This window comes from Lathamus discolor, chromosome W (genome assembly GCF_037157495.1).
Source record: "Lathamus discolor isolate bLatDis1 chromosome W, bLatDis1.hap1, whole genome shotgun sequence".
NCBI classification, from domain to species: Eukaryota; Metazoa; Chordata; class Aves; order Psittaciformes; family Psittacidae; genus Lathamus; species Lathamus discolor.
Genome location: NC_088908.1, coordinates 29,006,657 through 29,026,868, shown reverse-complemented (window position 1 = coordinate 29,026,868; position 20,212 = coordinate 29,006,657). Strand labels below are relative to the sequence as shown.

Sequence of the window (20,212 nt, the reverse complement as noted above, 5' to 3'; positions counted from 1 at the left end):
TTTATGGCTGAGCTTAAACCACCTACTCCTGATTCCTTACAACAAATTACCAGCTCTCATTGGAAATGAATAAAACAGAAACTAAAACCAAATTTAACGCTATACACACTGTGGAAAATTACTTCCAAGTACTCCAATGTTTTGCGAGATTTTGGATCACTAAGCCCAAGTCAAAAGAGTTCAGAGAACAATTGAGGAATATGCTTCTCTGCTTCAGATTTAAGCTGAGAACCTTAATCTCAAATCCTGTTCTTTGCAAAACAAGAAAATCAGACTCAGATCCAAAGTACTGATATAAAGTTTCATTTTGCCCCACATTCTAACACCTCCACAGCCAATCCTAATAATTTTCTGTCAATACCTCTCTCAGCGTACAAATCAAAGGCTTTACTGTACATTCAGAGACATTCCTGTGATGCAAGGATTAGGCATGAAGAAAGAGTAATATTTTCAAAGGTGCAACTGCCTATGAACATATCTTGTGCATATCAGAGCATTACAAGCTCAGCCAGAAACACCAGTGCCAGACAAACCACACCTCTGAAATTCTTGTCATCTCCCATTTTCTTTTTATCTCATCTAAGCACGGTCTCTAAATGCTCAGTTACAAGGAAGATACATGTAGTCATCAGCCCCTCTATCATTTTATTTTCATTAATATTTTCATCAATATTTTCATCAATATTTTCAGTTACTTTCCAGTATATCATTCATTTGAGAAGTTATTACACAGAGCTGGAAACACAATGTTCCAGCCTGCTGCTCTGACCCCTGCAAGAGGCAGCGATGCAGCAGGAATGAGTCAGTTGCGGAAGATCAACGGACAGCACACTGATTAATGTAATCAGAAACTGATGTTTATTCACTTCAGAGCACTGCCTTTTATAGCTTCCAACCTTGGTCATGCACTTAAGGTTTACAATGATTGGTTTCTACACATAATGCAAAGATAGCTGATTTCTTCCTTCTTCAGCATCCAGGAGCAACACTAGCTGATTGGTTCCTTCTTCAGCATCCGGGAGTTGTTTTCCTCCTGCAGAACTTCCACATATGTGGCCACGACTTTGCCCTGAAGTAACCAGAACTAGGCCGCTAATCCTCACTACAAACTCTAACCAATGGCAAGAGTCCTGGATCGCTCACATGCCCATTGTTTGTTAAAGAGCCCTCAACAAATCCCCCTTCTTTATTTTGAGCGATCCAGACCCCTTTAATTATTCTCGATACTACAGACATTAAAGCAATGCCATACTATACTAATAATAACAACAAGGAATATAATGCTTAATAATATCGTAATGCCTAATCTAAACAAATCTGCAAACCACCCAGTAATACCTAAACTTTTGAGCCAACCATCCAAACCATGATTGATCATTAATTGCCGATGACACCAAGCTGTGTGGTCCGGTTGATATGCTGGAGGGAAGGGATGCCATCCAGAGGGACCTTGACACGCTTGTGAGGTGGGCTGATGCCAACCTTATGAAGTTCAACCACGACAAGTGCAAGGTCCTACACCTGGGTCGGAGCAATCCCAGGCACAGCTACAGATTGGGCAAAGAAGAGATTCAGAGCGGCCCTGCGGAGAAGGACTTGGGGGTGCTGGTCGATGAGAAAATGAACATGAGCTGGCAGTGTGCGCTCGCAGGCCAGAAAGCCAACCGTATCCTGGGCTGCATCAAAAGGAGTGTGACCAGCAGGTTGAAAGAGGTGATCCTGCCCCTCTACTCTGCTCTTGTGAGACCTCACCTGGAGTGTTGTGTGCAATTCTGGTGTCCTCAACATAAAAAGGACATGGAACTGCTGGAACAAGTCCAGAGGAGGGCCATGAGGATGATCAGGGGACTGGAGCACCTCCCGTATGAAGACAGGCTGAGGAAGTTGGGGCTGTTCAGCCTGGAGAAGAGAAGGCTGCGTGGGGACCTCACAGCAGCCTTCCAGTACCTGAAGGGGGCCTATAGGGATGCTGGGAAGGGACTCTTTGTCAGGGACTGTAGTGACAGGACAAGGGGTAAAGGGTTAAAACTTAAACAGGGGAAGTTTAGATTGGATATAAGGAGGAAATTCTTTCTTGTTAGGGTGGTGAGGCACTGGAATGGGTTGCCCAGGGAGGTTGTGAGTGCTCCATCCCTGGCGGTGTTCAAGGCCAGGTTGGATGAAGCCTTGGGTGGGATGTTTTAGTGTGAGGTGTCCCTGCCTATGGCAGGGGGGTTGGAACTAGATGATCTTGAGGTCCTTTCCAACCCTAACTATTCTATGATTCTATGATTCTTCATGTTATCTTTTAATTGGGATAGTTGTTGATGAATTGAATTAGAATGTTCAGATAGATTCATACCCTAGTTGTTCTACTGATTTTCTTTTTCGTTGCACGATTTTACTTTTATAATATGATAGCATATCCCTCATGCTGGGAACAAACATTGTCAGCTTCCCTATATAACATGGCCCTCCCTGAACGTTTTTTGGTACCCCTTGCCAAGCTCTATGTCCACAGATTAAAAAATATCCTTTAGGAAATTGTTTTGCCGAATTATTATTCCAAATAAAAATTTACTACTTAGGGTCTCAGCACCTATTGCTCCATTAGAATATCCATTTTTCTATAATTTTTATAATCATAAATACTCAACATATTGGTCCATTGTGTCCAAATATATTTCCTATAAAAGTTTACCCCTGTAGGTGCCAATGCCCCAAAATAAAAACATGACCCATTGCCTGCTAAGGATCTCCAGAGATCTAACTCCTGAGGGTCCCAAGGCATTGTGGCATTTAAGGCATTAATGATCATTGCTCCAGCCATCCCTGTTTGATTCCCTTCCCCATAACAGCAGGCTGGTTTGTTTTCTGGAACAGTAAGATCATAAATTCTATGACATGTCTGATTAATGAAAGAGCTATTTAAAACTGTCCTGTTATTTATCCAATTGGTCCAGGCCGCCAGGCGCAGGTAAGGGACGCTGATTAACCCTGATTTTAAGGCACTACCACGAATTACCATGGGAGGTTCTTCCCTTTCTCCTGCCAGGTATAAATAATTTAACACATATAATGCTTTTGCCAAGCGTTCAATAGGTCCTACACCGCTCTCCCCCGTTTTTTGTTTAAGTAACAGGTTTTTAAGGGACTGGTGAGCCCGCTCAACAATTGCTTGTCCAGTGGGTGAATTAGAGATTCCGGTGTTTCACACCCCAAAGCGAGCAAAAACAGTGAAACCTAGCAGAAGTATAGGCTGGAGCACTGTCTGTTTTAAGAGATAGGGGTACACCTAAGACGGCAAAAGAGGCATGAAGGTTTTTCACAACATGGTTAGAAGTTTCTCCAGTTTGAGCGATGGCCCAAATCGCCATGGCAAAGGTGTTGACGGAGACATGAGTGTATTTTTGAAACCCAAATTCTGGAACACGAGTGACATCCATTTGCCAAAGTTGTAGCGGTAAAAAGCCTTGAGGATTTACTCCAACACCAAGGCCAAAGCCTGTCTGTTGACATGCAGGACAAGATTAATCTGATTTGAAGTCACTTGAATCTTTATAACATGTGGCATACCAGTGAATCCTACACACCATGTAACCGATCAGAATAATGGGGATTTAACAAATGTGCCCAGTATGCTTGTCCATTACCCATGGTCACACATAATAGAAAAGATATTACAAAGATTTCTGTCTTTACCATTTCTTTATGTTGTTGAGTTCTGAGGCTTTATGCATTTCGCTGGCAGCCAGTATGGTCCTGTCGATAGCTGTACACAGCCGTATCCTTGACCCCATGTCAGCAATGGCACTGGTCCTTTCCACTCGTTATCATATAGGTCTTTATATAGAACCAGTGGTTTGGGCAAGGAATCGTTTGTCACGTGGAGAAAACCCTTGCATTCCCTTTTTTTTGTTTTATATATCTTTTAGATGACCCTACTTGAGCAGGGGATTTGGACTAGATCATACCTCCACAACATATGCCAGCCACAGGCTGCTGGGCCTGCCCTTTTTCTCCTGGATGGCTCTCTGCTAACAGGGGAGGCCAACCCTCACATCAAGGTCTGGCATGGCATGTGTCCCCACCACTCAACACCTGCTGGGTTGCAGCCAACAGTGGAGCTAAAGGTTCTTCTTGGTGGCAAACACAGAGGCCAACCCAGTCTTGCCCTTGACTGTGGTAGCGGGCATTTGGCCAACCTCAGTCCTTGCACCTTGTTGTCAATGCAGAGTTTCACCTGCTTCATCCAGTAACAAGTCACTACTATGGTAAAGCGCATACAGATTTACATTAGCAGAGTAACTATTACAGGGTGCAGCAGCATGTTGAAGATACTGATGGCAGCGAGGGACTAGCCAAAGAAATTTCTTACCAGTGGAGTTCTCCCACCCTCTTAATTTGTTCCATTACCTGCTTTATAACACTACTGTCATATTAGAATCGTTCTAGCTTTTGCCTTAGCATTTTCTAGCAGCTGATGCAAATTTGCATGCTCTAACATCTCTTTTGCAAGTGACAAATCCATACAATACAAGGTGTAGTTTCATATTAGCAACTGGCTAGTAAATACAGGTGCTTTTATACACAAAATCACAGCCTCTAATAATAGCTACTTTACAAGTACACTTATTCAAGTTGTTAATTTTCAGTTGCCTCCAAGTGATGTTTTGCAATCATTCATTTTTCTCTGATTCTGCTTGGGGTATTCACAGTCGGCTCCTGTAGCTGAGGCATTGGGTTTTTCCATTCGTCTGTCCAACTCATGGCAAGGCTTGACAAACTTTGCAGGCAGCTGCCATGGACCTGTAGGTAGGAGGACACAAATATACCCCCTCTTCCAGGTTATCAGTTTTTGAAAAGTAGACAGGTTAAAGTGTTTCCTAAAGTAGAGGCATTCTGATGCAAAAGGAATGTAAAGCAGCTGCAAAAGTAAACTGCACATTTTTAACACTCAAGGAGTTTGCTGCATCATTACCCATTTTTTTTTTATTTTTATTTTTTCTCTGCCACCCTGATGCTGCTTAGGTGACAGCTGATAAAGCTTGTGGTTGCACTACCCCTCTCACTTTTTCAGTTAGCAGCTCTTGTTTCAAGCGATCTGTTTCTCCAAGTGTTGGACTCACCCCCAGGTTACTTTAAACACACTAAGCAAGGCTCTTACCATGCGCCCACTGTGTTGCAGGCGCTCTTTAGGCTTTGTCTGTGGTGTCTCTACAAACTGCCTGAATACTTCAATAGATGGAGAGGTTTGGTTTTTGTTTCTTGGGGGGGGGGGGGGTGTTGTTTGGTTTTTTTTTTTTTTTTTCCCAAAGTTGTTCACCCTGCTTTGCACAGCTACAAACAGCGGCCTGCTCGGCAGCAGCTAGAAATGCCTGCCTACTCTGCAGCAGCTACAGCTGCCTGCCTGCTTCAGCAGCAACCATAAATACCTGCCAGCAACCACACTTTTGCATTAACCCTTTCTTGCCTGAAATGTTAAACTGCTACCTGTTAAAAACTTTTACATGAACCCGACAACAAAAAAATACATAGAACACCATCTGCCCTCATCACACACACACACACACACGGGATCCCACAAGCACACTCCACACAACCACAATATTTGAAACACAAAATCCAGATAATCATTACTCCCACTACACAGTCCCAAGTACAGAACGTGGCACAAGGACACTGTGAAGACTATCAGGAAACCAGCTCCAAGAAGCATCATCACAGTGCGAGGTGGCAGGCTCAATTTTCACGAGCGTCCCCGCAGAGGCTCTGCCTCCCCCACATTGCATGAGGCTTGGGCTTTTATACTGACCAAAATGCACACTCATTCCGAAACAGGTGGCCAGCCTACGTCAGAAGAAGTGGCCAGCAATATCTATAAAGGTTTCCAAGCGTCAATAGAAACATAGACATATTTGCCAACTTCTAGTACATGAGTATCACAGAGACTGTATCAAATGGGTCCATGACTTTTTTTTTTCTTCACTTCAGGAGCTGTTGATTGTGATGGTTGAAGGGGGTTTACGATTAAGGCTTGTACCAGCGCCGGTCCGGGCACTGATATCGGGGAAAAATAGTTCATTTGAAACAGATTCTGTCCCAGAGGAATTCGGCGAAAGCGCAGCAAACGCAGATGCAGTGGCTGCCCTTTCGCTTTTCATTTCTTCTAAAGTTTCTTCAATCAGTTGCCACAAGGCAGCTAATTTATGAACCTCCTTGGTTCCCTTGCTAATTTCTTCCCATAAAGCGGATCCAATCTGATCCCAGGTGTGTAGCTCAAAAGCTGCACCCACTCCCGAAATTAGCTCCCGGTCCTTAGCCCATTTTAAAAGGCCTTTTAAGGTACCGTCATCATATGTTAGCCTTCTCTTAGAAAGGATAAGTTGGAGGAGCTTTACTACTGCCGCCTCTTCTTTCGACAGCGAGACTCCCATCTCCTCCCCGACCACTCATCTGATCAGGGTGAGATTCCCTCTCTCTTCACACTTCCCCTTCTGCGTGGATACCTCAGAGTGCACTCTGCTTTTTTCAGTTGCCGGGACAACAACCCCTTCGGTTGGCTTTTCCGCTCCCCTCCTATTCCAGCTGTCTTCTTCGCTCAGTCAAGCAACAGCAAGAGGGTCGCCATTTGCAGAAGATCAATGGACAGCACACTGATTAATGTAATCAGAAACTGACCTTTATTCACTTCAGAGCACTGCCTTTTATAGCTTTGTCCTGGGTTTACCAGGAGCCGTTTTGCTCCTTCTTAGTAACTGGTGCAAGCTCTGTGTTTTGACTTCCAGCCTGGGCAGAGAGCTGATAACACCGATTGTTTTTAATTGTTGTTAAGTAATGTTTATTCTGGCCAAGGACTTTGTGAGTCTCATGCTCTGCCGGGGAAGAGGGGAGGCTGGGAGGAAGCAGAGACAGGACACCTGACCCAAACTAGCCAAAGAGGTATTCCATACCACAGCACGTCATGCCCAGGGAGGTAACTGGGAGTTACCCGGAAGGGCACACTTTCTCTTTGGGGGGGGGTCGAACTCGTTCGGCGGTGGTATCGTATTTTCTTGTTATTTTCTCTTATCAATATTATCATTGGTGGTGGCAGTAGTGATTTGTGTTATACCTTAGTTACTGGGCTGTTCTTATCTCAACCCGTGGGAGTTACATTCTCTTGATTCTCCTCCCCATCCCTCCGGGAGCGGGGAGGGTCGGGGGGGGGGGGGGGGTGTGTGTGTGAGTGGACGAGCTGTGTGGATCGGTTTAAACCACGACAAGCTTCCAAGCTTCTTCAGCATCCGGGAGTTGTTTTCCTCCTGCAAAACTTCCGCATACGTGGCCACGACTTTGCCCTGAAGTAACCTGAACTAGGCCGTGGACCCTCACTACAAACTCTAACCAATGACAAGAGTTCTGGATTGCTCACATGCCCATTGTTTGTTAAAGAGCCCTCAACAGTCAGTGGCAGAAGATGTGCTGTAAATGTCACTGAATTCTAACAGCATCTCTTAAAACACGGCCCACACAGGTAGTCCTGGCAGCGATCTAGCACTAAATTAAATATATATATATATATAAATATATATACCAAGCCATCATTGTGGAACAAGATGGTATAGAGATAGTGGTAACTAACATTGTCAACCCAGGTTCTTTCCTTAGTGGAAACGAAAGAGAACCTGTACACCACGATTGCCTAGAAACCACTGAAGCCACATACTCCAGCCGTCTAGACCTGAAGGATACCCCTTTGGACAACACAGAAAGCTGGTTTACTGATGGGAGCAGCTATGATGTCAGTGTAAAACAACATGCTGGATATGCAGTCACCACCTGCAGAGAAGTAATAGAATCTGGACCTTTGCCAATAAACACTTCCACACAAAAGGCAGAACTGATTGCATTGACTAGAGCTCTGGAACTAATAAAAGGAAAAAGGATAAACATCTATACAGACTCAAGATATGCATTCGGAGTTGCGCATGCATATGGCGCTATTTGGAAGGAGGACTGTTGAATTCACAAGGAAACATTAAACATGCACAAGAAATATTGAGACTGTTGGAAGTGGCCCAACTTCCTGAAAAGGTAGCAATTATGCACATCAAGGCACACCAGAAGGTGAGCTCAGAACTAGAAGAAGGAAATGAAGTGGCGGATAGAGAAGCAAAAGAAGTGGCAAAAGGTGAGATAACAATTGAAGGAACTTTAATTCCGGATGGGAAAATTTCCCTGGAAGGTAAGCCAAATTACAACAAAGATGACCAAAAATTAATCACAGACCAAGAAGGCATATTCAATGAGGAGGGGTGGGCCAGCACAGCAGAGGGAAGAATAATTGTCCCCTCCTCTCTGTTATGGTCACTAATAAGGAATGAGCATAAAAAAAAACGCACTGGGGGGTAGATGCTTTATATAAATATTTGACAAGCAAAATTATGCCTAGAAATTTGTATGCTACTATCCAACAGGTAACCCACCAATGTGATTCTCTGCCTCCAAACAAACCCCCAAAATAATCCTAAACCCAAAATGGGTCAAATTGGGAGGGACAACAAACCAGGACAACAGTGGCAGATTGACTTTACAGAACTGCCAAGAAAAGGGGGGTATAGATATTTGTTGGTATTAACGGATACCTTTTCAGATTGGCCAGAAGCTTTTCCAACTAGAACTGTGAAAGCTTGAGAAGAAACGCAATTGATGCTAAGGACGTATGCCTCGATACAGAACAAGGCATTTATCATTTTGAAATCCATCCAGACATTACTCAAAGGACTGTACTTGTATATATTGTACTTGTATATATTGTATATATGTGTGTGCTTAAGAACTGCTTGTGTTTTTGTGAGGATAGATAATGATAATGAAATCGTGACTGTTAAGAATCATTCTAATTTTTGTATTTGTAATTTTACTAAGATCACTGGGTGTGACTTTACATATTCAGCACCAGTTGTATCCCACCAACTGATAAAATCTAATTACACAATGTACCACGAGCTATTACCTACCCCCATTGGAATGGACCTTACGTTGGTAAGACAATTAATAGAACATACAGACCTGAAAAATATAATAAGAGGGATCCAGGAAAATGGAAAGAAAACTTTAATTACCGTCCATCATGACACGGAAGAAATAAGCAGAGTTCTATTAAGGGTAGGACAAGATACAAGCCACCACTGGTGGGATGTACTTTTCAGATAGTCACCAACTGCAACTGGTATACTGAATACGTTGTGTCACCCCATTGTTGTCCTTCTAATATTAGTTAGTATTAGTTTCGTATTGTCTACCGGATTATTTGTTTGGAACTGGCGAATGTTACAACGCATAATGATTTTAACCTCTCTATCGAATGCACATGGTAAGGCGCTGAGAGATACCTTCCGCAGGAGTTGGTCAAAAGAGGAATTTGTCTGAAGAGTAGAATTTACTCACTTTGTAGAAAAGGGGGGACTGATGCAGAGGGTTGCCCAATGTAGAAGAGGGTGGTACGAGGGGGTTGTGCAAGGGGGTTAAAGGAATTTTCCTTGTTTAACAGAAAGTACTGTTCGCAAATACCTATCATGCTTGCCATGCAGGACAATAAGCTAATGATAAGGGGGAGAAACAGACTGATAAGGGGGAGAAACAGAGAGCTTTGCGGTTTAGACTTTGACCAGACTCCTAAAGAGCATGCGGGATGGCTAGAGGTGAAAAGTTCAGGCTCGAGGAAGACTCATTTGCTTCATCTTGAAGACCCCTACTCACAAGAGGAAGACTCATTTACTTCATCTTGAGACTCTCGCCCACGACCACTAGGAAGCACTGCGCAGGCGCAAAGGACTTCTTAGGTCATTATAATATGAAGTGGGGATTAGGCCATGAATATATATAGGCGTGTTGCGCAACCTCATGCATATATATAACTTTAGAGGATATTTGAAAAATCATGGAAGTCAGGTGAAGTTCCCGACGACTGGAAAAAGGGAAATATAACCCCCATTTTCAAGAAGGGGAAAACGGAAGAGCCGGGGAATTACAGACCAGTCAGTCTCACCTCTGTGCCTGGTAAAATCTTGGAGCACATTCTCCTGGATGGCATGCTAAGGCACATGAAAAACAACAAGGTGCTTGGTGACAGCCAGCATGGCTTCACTAAGGGGAAATCCTGCCTGACCAATTTGGTGGCCTTCTATGATGGGGCTACAGGGTATGATGGGATGGACAAGGGTAAAGCAGTTGATGTCATCTACCTGGACTTGTGCAAAGCATTTGACACTGTCCCAAACCACATCCTTCTCTCTAAATTGGAGAGATATCAATTTGATGGATGGACCACTCGGTGGATAAAGAACTGGCTGGATGGCCGCACACAAAGAGTTGTGGTCAATGGCTCGATGTCTGGCTGGAGACCAGTAACGAGTGGTGTCCCGCAGGGATCAGTGTTGGGACCGGTCTTGTTTAACATCTTCATTGCTGACATGGACAGTGGGATTAAGTGTGCCCTCAGCAAGTTTGCCGATGACACCAAGCTGTGTGGTCCGGTTGATACGCTGGAGGGAAGGGATGCCATCCAGACGGACCTTGACAGGCTTGTGAGGTGGGCTGATGCCAACCTTATGAAGTTCAACCACGACAAGTGCAAGGTCCTACACCTGGGTCGGAGCAATCCCAGGCACAGCTACAGACTGGGCAAAGAAGAGATTCAGAACAGCCCTGCAGAGAAGGACTTGGGGGTGCTGGTCGATGAGAAAATGAACATGAGCTGGCAGTGTGCGCTCGCAGGCCAGAAAGCCAACCGTATCCTGGGCTGCATCAAAAGGAGCGTGACCAGCAGGTCGAAGGAGGTGATCCCGCCCCTCTACTCTGCTCTTGTGAGACCTCACCTGGAATACTGTGTGCAGTTCTGGTGTCCTCAACATAAAAAGGACATGGAACTGCTGGAACAAGTCCAGAGGAGGGCCATGAGGATGATCAGGGGACTGGAGCACCTCCCGTATGAAGACAGGCTGAGGAAGTTGGGGCTGTTCAGCCTGGAGAAGAGAAGGCTGCGTGGGGACCTCACAGCAGCCTTCCAGTACCTGAAGGGGGCCTATAGGGATGCTGGGGAGGGACTCTTCGTCAGGGACTGTAGTGACAGGACAAGGGGTAACGGGTTCAAACTTAAACAGGGGAAGTTTAAATTGGATATAGGGAGGAAATTCTTTCTTGTTAGGGTGGTGAGACACTGGAATCGGTTGCCCAGGGAGGTTGTGAGTGCTCCATCCCTGGCGGTGTTCAAGGCCAGGTTGGATGAAGCCTTGTGTGGGATGGTTTAGTGTGTGGTGTCCCTGCCCATGGCAGGGGGGTTGGAACTAGATGATCTTGAGGTCCTTTCCAACCCTAACTATTCTATGATTCTATGATCTACATCACACAATTGCTCTCCACACCACCTAATTAAAATGACTTTGAAATGACAGTGCTGTCTTGAATGCAAAGTTATCAGACCACTCCCAGAGATGACTCCAGCCACTACCCAAGTCAGATACGGACAATCAGCAGTTTCTATGTCATTATACTTGAAGTTTGGACTCCTTGAGATCTTGGTTGTCTCATGAACCACTTAAATCAATTAATGACATTCATTAATATACACTGACATTGTTTGAAGACAGAAATTAGCAGCTTTAAGAAGGCTAAGGCTGAGACTGAACCAGGCTGAGGATGGAGATGACTCAGATGATGCTCTATGTGACTAAATGGGAGGTTGACACTTTTGTCTTGAGCTATAACCAAGTCTAATGCTCTCCACAAAGGAAAACATCATAGGTGTGAATTCAGACTACAAACAAAATTCAAGAGGTTAAAAGACATCCCTTCTGAGTTATTTAAATACAAAAGTAGAGTAAATTTAGTATAGCCACATGCAACTGCATTATGGAAAATAAGAAGTACACACTCCTGCATCTTCTTTTTCTCCTAAATGGCCCCAAAGTGCTCTAGGAAAATCATTTAAACCATATGTGTAACATGAGAATTTAGTAAGATGACATGAGTCTTTGTTTTGCCAATTCCCCCAAGTCCAGGAAAATACAGCCTCCAGTGAATCAGATGCTAAGACCCAAAATTGCATGCCCTGGTTTCTATGCTGTGTTCCAGTCCTGGCATTTCACTGGGGATTACAGAACTGGAAAACAACAGTGGCAGTAGAAATCACCTCTCACAGTGTTAGCAAGAGTCCTGCCCTCTCCCTAAAACCCAGATTCACTGGAGTGAACTGAATCTGTGCTATATAAGTCTATACTTTAAAAAAATCTTAGAAATACTCTATGAAATATTACAGGATTTTCTTATAAAGTTTTTTTGGGTGGTTTGATTTTTGTTTTTAATATTAGTGCTACATAATGCACCAAAGACCCAAAGCTAATGGCAATCACAGCTGAGGAAACACAGTCTTTCTGCTACTCACAACAAGATTCTGCAGTTCACAAAATACAAAACCTTACCAAGTGAACCCATCAGTTTTTACAAGTCTCTTCTTTCACTACATGCATCCGATACGATATTAAGAGATGACATTAGCACCACCCATCAGAAAGCCGACTGAAAAAAAGAGGGAAAAAAAAAACCAATCAAATAAAAATAAATCAAATAATACATTTGCCACGTTATTCTCTTTCTAGCAACATACACCCCCAGCAAATGGAACAGCAAATTTGCAAATCCAGTAGCACCGATCACAAATGATGCCTTCTTACCAACAATAATGGTAATGATAAGGGAAATAACAAGGGAGAGAATACAATTGCTCAGACCCGCCGAAAGATACCCAGCCCAACCCGAGCAGCGATCTGGGCCTTCCAGGTAACTCCCCCCAGTTTATATACCGGGCATGATGGAATACCCCTTTGGCTACTTCGGGTCGGGTGTCCTGTCTCTGCTTCCTCCCAGATTCTGGTGCCCCTCCTCACTTGCAGATCATGAGACTGAAAAAGTCCTCGATCACAGAAAACATTACTTAGCAACAAGTAAAAACATTGGTGTGTTATCAGCACTGTTCTCAGACTAAAGTTGAAAACACAGCACTGCACCAGCTACTAAGAGGGAGAAAAAAGACTGCTACTGCTGAACCCAGGACAACAGGTTTTAAACACTTCAAGGTGTGAGGTATACAGGAATGATTCATGCCAGCAACTTAGGAGTTCTTGTCACCATTGCACTTCATGTGGAATCGGAACCCCTTGTGACCATTGTACCTTGTGTGGGACGTATAGGAATGATCATGATTATGATAAATGTTCCTGTCAATACAATGATGAGAGAAGAAGAAACCAAGGAATAAACCCTCTTACTCAACCGTTTTGTTTTTTAAAGGGTGCTTTGTTTAACTGCTTGAATGATTTAATGGGGTTACGTAACTAAGAGATAGATACATCCTGTTACAGGATAAGTAACCAGATAAGGAATGGAATTGGTGGGGCTAAGATGGTGGTTAATTGCATGTGAAAGACATCTCCCCGTTAACGTATGACCAAGAAGTTCGGCAATGTCTTCACCGGAGAAAGACCCCAGCAACAAGAAAAGAATAATGGAAAGGGGCCATGTCAGCATCCAGGTACAGAAGAAGGGATTGGCTGAGACCCCGGACCAAGAAGTATAAGAGACTAGACCCCAAAGACCCCGGTGTGCGCCTCTGGTGGAGCGGAGGCTCCCCGGCGCACCCAGCGCTGCTTGCTTATTGCCTCTCGATATTAATCAATTGTAATAAAATAATTGAATCAGATCATGGCTAAGACAAAATTTTTATAACAAAGGGACGGTGACTCCACCACTTCCCTGGAAAGCCTGTTCCAATAACTGATCGCCCTCTCTGTGAATACATGTGGGTGACGGATAGAAATAGTTAAAAAATGGATCCAGGCATTATCGCCCTGGTCCGGCTTAAGGCTTGGGAACAGTAAAGAAAATACCAGGTGCTGTTGCCCTGGACGGGCTCAAGCCTTGGGAACCCTGAAGAAAACACCAGGTGTTAAAGCCCTGCTGGGCCTAAGCCTTGGGAACTGTAAAGAGAACAATGAAGGGTAAAGATCGGTTAGCAAAACAAAGCAGGCGGTTTGCAAGATAAAGCAGTATGTGCATCTAAAAGACAGACCAAATGGTGTGAATATTTGTAACCCTTAGTAGTTTTGCTAAATCGGGATGATAAGGGAGTAAAAGAGTAGAAAGTTACTGATTAGCACTTAGTAGACTATAAAAGGGATGCAAGACTTGAAATAAAGGTCTTCAGATTTCACCAGAGCTGGAGTCCGTCTTTGATATGCCACAAATAAATTTTTCCTAATTTCCTATCTAAACCTCCCTGGCACAGCAAAACAAAAAACCCAAGTCATGTCTCCTGCTCCGCTCAACTTTATAAATTTTTCTTAAAGAGCAAATGAGATTTCTTGTTCCAGTTGTATTCCAACGTGATCAAGACTTACTCCTTACAGCTCAGTACCTGTAACACTCTTTCATTTTAGGGACTATTAGAAATAAAAGGATGCCAGTATTTTATCTGGCAGCCAAGCAAGCCTTTGAAACTTGATGTCTACAATGTCAAAAGACAAGTAACAAAAGAAATTAATTTGTGCAAACAACTGTTTAGAAATCAGCAAGAAAAATGTCAGCAGCACCCAGTGAGGATCTGGGCTCTCTGAATGTATTCCAGTAAATGCTTCCACTTCTAGCCAGAACATACCTGTACACAAGGGTGTGAGTTTGAGATAGTTGATACAGGGTTAATAAATGCACAAGGGAACAATACAGGATACTGTATAAGAGAGTTACTAGAATTCCTTGCTTAAACAAAAGTATTGTCTCTTGTAAACACCTATCATGCTTACTAACCAGAACAAGGCACAAACTACTGATAAGGGGAGGAGACAGAGGCCTGGTTCTACTGATAAGCAACTATTGACAAGGAAATGCGAACCTCTGGGTCTATTGATAAGGGGAAGAAGCAGATGATTTATGGCTGAGATACCAACCAAACCCTAAAGACATGCGCGAAGATTAAAAAGTGAAAAGTTTAAGAAGAGGAAGACACATTTACTTCATCTTGAAGACCCCTGCGCACAGGAGGAAGACTCATTTACTTCATCTTGAGACCCCCGCCCATGACCAGAGTGGGGCATTGTGCAGGAGCAAAGGACCTTCTAGCGCATTATAGAATCATAGAATCATAGAATAGTTAGGGTTGGAAAGGACCTCAAGATCATCTAGTTCCAACCCCCCTGCCATGGACAGGGACACCACACACTAAACCATCCCACACAAGGCTTCATCCAACCAGGCCTTGAACACCGCCAGGGATGGAGCACTCACAACCTCCCTGGGCAACCGATTCCAGTGTCTCACCACCCTAACAGGAAAGAATTTCCTCCTTATATCCAATCTAAACTTCCCCTGTTTAAGTTTGAACCCTTTACCCCTTGTCCTGTCACTACAGTCCCTGACGAAGAGTCCCTCCCCAGCATCCCTATAGGCCCCCTTCAGGTACTGGAAGGATGCTATGAGGTCTCCACACAGCCTTCTCTTCTCCAGGCTGAACAGCCCCAACTTCCTCAGCCTGTCTTCATATGGGAGGTGCTCCAGTCCCCTGATCATCCTCGTGGCCCTCCTCTGGACTTGTTCCAGCAGTTTCATGTCCTTTTTATGTTGAGGACACCAGAACTGCACACAATACTCCAGGTGAGGTCTCACAAGAGCAGAGTAGAGGGGCAGGATCACCTCCTTCGACCTGTTGGTCACGCTCCTTATGATGCAGCCCAGAATACGGTTGGCTGTCTGGGCTGCGAGTGCACACAGCCAGCTCATGTTCATTTTCTCATCGACCAGCACCCCCAAGTCCTTCTCTGCAGGGCTGTTCTGAATCTCTTCTTTGCCCAGTCTGTAGCTGTGCCTGGGATTGCTCCGACCCAGGTGTAGGACCTTGCACTTGTCGTGGCTGAACTTCATAAGGTTGGTATCAGCCCACCTCACAAGCCTGCCAAGGTCCGTCTGGATGGCATCCCTTCCCTCCAGCGTATCAACCGGACCACACAGCTTGGTGTCATCGGCAAACTTGCTGAGGGCGCACTCAATCCCACTGTCCATGTCAGCGATGAAGATGTTAAACAAGACTGGTCCCAACACCGATCCCTGAGGGAAACCACTCGTTACCGGTCTCCAGCCAGACATCAATTCTGTAGCCCCATCATAGAAGGCCACCAAATTGGTCAGGCAGGATTTCCCCTTAGTGAAGCCATGCTGGCTGTCACCAAGCACCTTGTTGTTTTTCATGTGCCTTAGCATGCCATCCAGGAGAATGTGCTCCAAGATTTTACCAGGCACAGAGGTGAGACTGACTGGTCTGTAATTCCCCGGCTCTTCCGTTTTCCCCTTCTTGAAAATGGGGGTTATATTTCCCTTTTTCCAGTCGTCGGGAACTTCACCTGACTGCCATGACTTTTCAAATACGATGGCCAGTGGCTTAGCAACTTCATTCACCAGCTCCTTCAGGACCCGCGGATGGATTCCATCAGGTCCCACGGACTTGTGTGCATTCAGATTTTGAAGATGGTCTCGAACCAGATCCTCTCCTACAGTGGGCCCAAGGTCTTCATTCTCACAGTCCCTGCGTCGACCTTCTAAGAACTGGGTGGTGCAGTCAGAGCCTTTGCCAGTGAAGACCGAGGCGAAGAAGTCATTCAGAACCTCAGCCTTCTCCAAATCCTGTGTATCCAGTTCTCCCGAGAGCTTCCTCAGGGGGCCTATGTTGTCCCTAGTCTGTTTTTTGTTTGCTATGTTCCTGTAGAATCCCTTCCTGTTATCCTTAACATCCCTGGCTAGGTTTAATTCTAACTGGGCCTTAGCCTTCCTAACCTGGTCCCTAGCTTCCCGGACAACATCCCTGTACTCTACCCAGGCCACCTGTCCTTGCTTCCATTTTTTATAAGCCTCTTTTTTCCTTTGAATTTTCCTCAGCAGCTCCTTATCCATCCAAGGAGGTCTCCTGGCCCTTCTGTCGCACTTCCTTCTAGTTGGGATGCAGCACTCCTGAGCTTGTAGCAGGTGATCCTTGAATATCAACCAAGAGTCTTGGGCCCCCCTGCCCTCCAGGGCTATATCCCATGGAACCTTACTAAGCAGGCTCCTGAAGAGGCCAAAGTCTGCTCTTTTGAAGTCCAGGGCAGTGAGCTTGCTACACGCTCTTCTCACTGTCCTGGGGATCTCAAATTCGACCATCTTGTGATCGCTGCATCCAAGGCTGCCCTGGAGTACCACATTCTCAACAAGCCCTTCCCTGTTGGTGAGCACAAGTTCAAGCATGGCACCTCTCCTTGTCAGCTCCTCTATTACTTGCAGAAGGAAGTTGTCTTCCACACAACTGAGGAACCTCCTGGATTGCTTGTGCCGTGCAGTGCCGTCGTTCCAACAGATGTCACGGTGGTTGAAATCTCCCATGAGAACAAGGGCCTGCGAGCGTGAGGCTTTTCCTATCTGTCTGTAGAGTGCTTCATCCGCAGGTTCTCCTTGATCAGGCGGCCTGTAACAGATTCCCACAGTAATGTCTCCCACAGCTGTTTTCCCTTTAACCCTGACCCACAAACTCTCTGTAATACGAAGCGGGGAGAGATACTAAATATGTATAGGCATATCAGTAATCTAATGTATATGTATGCCTTAAGGGATTAAATGCAAAGATAATGGACCCTGGGTGTGCATACTTTGGAGGAATGATCCCCATGCACCTCAGCGCTGAATAAAGCATACCTACTTTACAACTTTAATGAGTTGTGGAGTCAATCCGCGTATCATAGTGACCTTAATTACACACAAGGGGTGTTTAACATCCAGTCTCTACATGCTTAAAAAGAACAGGGGAAAAAGCACAGCATACTTTTCAGATTTCACTGGACATTTTTGGACAGTCTTTCTGAATGCTTGCTTCTGAATATTGGGTTTGCTGTGCTTGGCAGTCACTTTTGTGTCTTTTTGCAACACTGCAAACACAAACAGCCTGTGGTTTCATGCTTTGCTTTCCATTTAAAACTAGCACTTAAACAATAGCTTTATTTTTGTTAAATAAAAGCTTTTTTTCCTGACTTCTGAGATCTATTTCTCTTTTTTAAAAGGAGGGAAAAATTAGTTTTTCAACTGACACCAGTCATTGCCTGAAGTAGTATTTTGTCTTTACCACTTTGATTCACTAACTCTCATTTGTGTTAGTCCCCAACTTTTTGCTCTGTGCTCCATAAAAGCAATGACAGCAGGTAGCATAATGTTGATTTTGGGGCAGTAGGCTCTGATGACACATATATTTTGGTTTTTTGAGACTCTGAACTGCAGAGAAAAAAGCTTAGGTAAAGAATACATAACACAAAAAGAAACACTTTTTTGCAAATGCTTATGTTGAGAGGGAAAAAGAAAAGTCAGATAATTTCTCTACATGCTTTGGGGTGCTCACAGCCGCTGGCTCTGTGCATTCTGCTTTTGACCTCCTGAGCAAGCTCAGGCACCAGCAAGCTGCCGGCCACCAGGTACCAGTGCACATCACAGCAGAGACAGCCCCAGCAAGACGCCAGTGCTCAGCCCCAGAGGGAAGTCCCGCTCCAGCGAGAAGTCCCATGTGTTTTACACACCCACCAAGTCTCTACATTTCAGCAATATCAGCTCCTCATGCCAACAAACCAGACAAGGGTGGAGGGAGACTTTGAATTTACTGCTCCATATCAGGGTTGTGATGCGCGACTTCTGAAGACACTTCTTTGCAGTGACGTGGTCTGCCTTCCCACCAAAGATTACAAAACCATTGTCAGCCAAAGAGCTTCCTCCCTCACATGGCCTTCCAGGACCAGTGAAGGGAGAGCTGAACCCTGCAGCTAGCACCACCCAGTTGCTTCAGCAGAAGCTGAAAGATGTCAGCAACTGGGCTTTCTACTCCTTACTCCCCAAGAAAGCAGAGAAAAAATCTATGGAGAGCAAGCTTACAATTTCAGGTTAAAAGCAGCTGGATCTTTGGCCAGACATGCAAATATGATAAAGATGACCTTGCATGCAGAAAGCTGTGCTGCCTGACCGAGGCTCAGCAAGGGTTACTCCAGTAAGTGCAATGTCAGTCAATGTACTGAAAGTGCTACTGTAATTTCACAAACATCTACAGCTAAACACGCACCCGAAGGAGAGGCAGACCTTTCAAACAATCAAACCTGGAAAATTAGAAGCATCCCCAGCAAATGGAACAGCAAATTTGCAAATCCAGTAGCACCGATCACAAATGATGCCTTCTTACCGCCAGTAATGGTAATGATAAGGGAAATAACAAGGGAGAGAATACAATTGCTCAGACCTGCCGAAAGATACCCAGCCCAACCCGAGCAGCGATCTGGGCCTTCCAGGTAACTCCCCCCAGTTTATACACCGGGCATGATGTGCTGTGGTATGGAATACCCCTTTGGCTACTTTGGGTCGGGTGTCCTGTCTCTGCTTCCTCCCAGATTCTGGTGCCCCTCCTCACTTGCAGATCATGAGACTGAAAAAATCCTCGATCACGGAAAACATTACTTAGCAACCACTAAAAGCGTTGTTGTGTTATCAGCACTGTTCTCAGACTAAAGTTGAAAACATAGCACTGCACCTGCCATGGACCTGTAGGTAGGAGGACACAAATATCCCCCCTCCCCCAGGTTATCAGTTCTTGAGAAGTAGACAGGTTAAAGTGATTCCTCAAAGCAGAGGCATTCTGATGAAAAAGGAATGTGAAGAAGCTGCAGAAGTAAACTGCACAGTGTTAACAGTCAAGGAGATTTGTGGAGAAGTGGCTAACAGAGAAAGGTCATGTTCCCATCAACGAGCTGAAATAGAACATATGTTTAGAGAATGGTGCAGACTTACTAGCACCAGATAATGAGGAACTGAAGGACACCGGCAAACAGCAACATGCTATGACCAATCACAGCCAAGGACACTAAGCGATAAGTGCATGAGAAAGAGGATGGTGGGGGGGTGCACGGTGTAGCTGCAAAAGTGTAGAGCTTACGCAATGCCTTATTTGTGCCAGAACCAATCAAGTGCCTAGTATTTGCATATTCACTGTTATATTAACCAAAGGTAGAAGCCCAATAAATGAATCGTGCTTATTGATCACAATGGTCGTGTTGATTCCTCCCTGCTGCAACAGAGATTGCTGTGTCATTACCCTTTTTTTGTCTTCTTTTTTTTTTCTCTGCCACCCTGATGCTGCTTGGGTGGCTGC

General features: G+C 44.8%; 1 protein-coding gene across 5 annotated transcripts in view; it reads right to left on the bottom strand.

Annotated features, from left to right (window-relative positions):
- LOC136004242 (C-Maf-inducing protein-like) overlaps positions 1-20,212 on the bottom strand; it is a 236,563-nt gene that overhangs the window by 126,757 nt on the left and 89,594 nt on the right. Inside the window, exon 2 of one of the 5 annotated variants that reach the window (XM_065660557.1) lies at positions 12,444-12,540. The exons of the other annotated variants lie outside the window; for them this stretch is intronic. The gene's annotated coding sequence lies outside the window, so the exon portion shown is untranslated. The remainder of the gene's footprint in view (positions 1-12,443; positions 12,541-20,212) is intronic. 5 annotated transcript variants of the gene reach the window in all.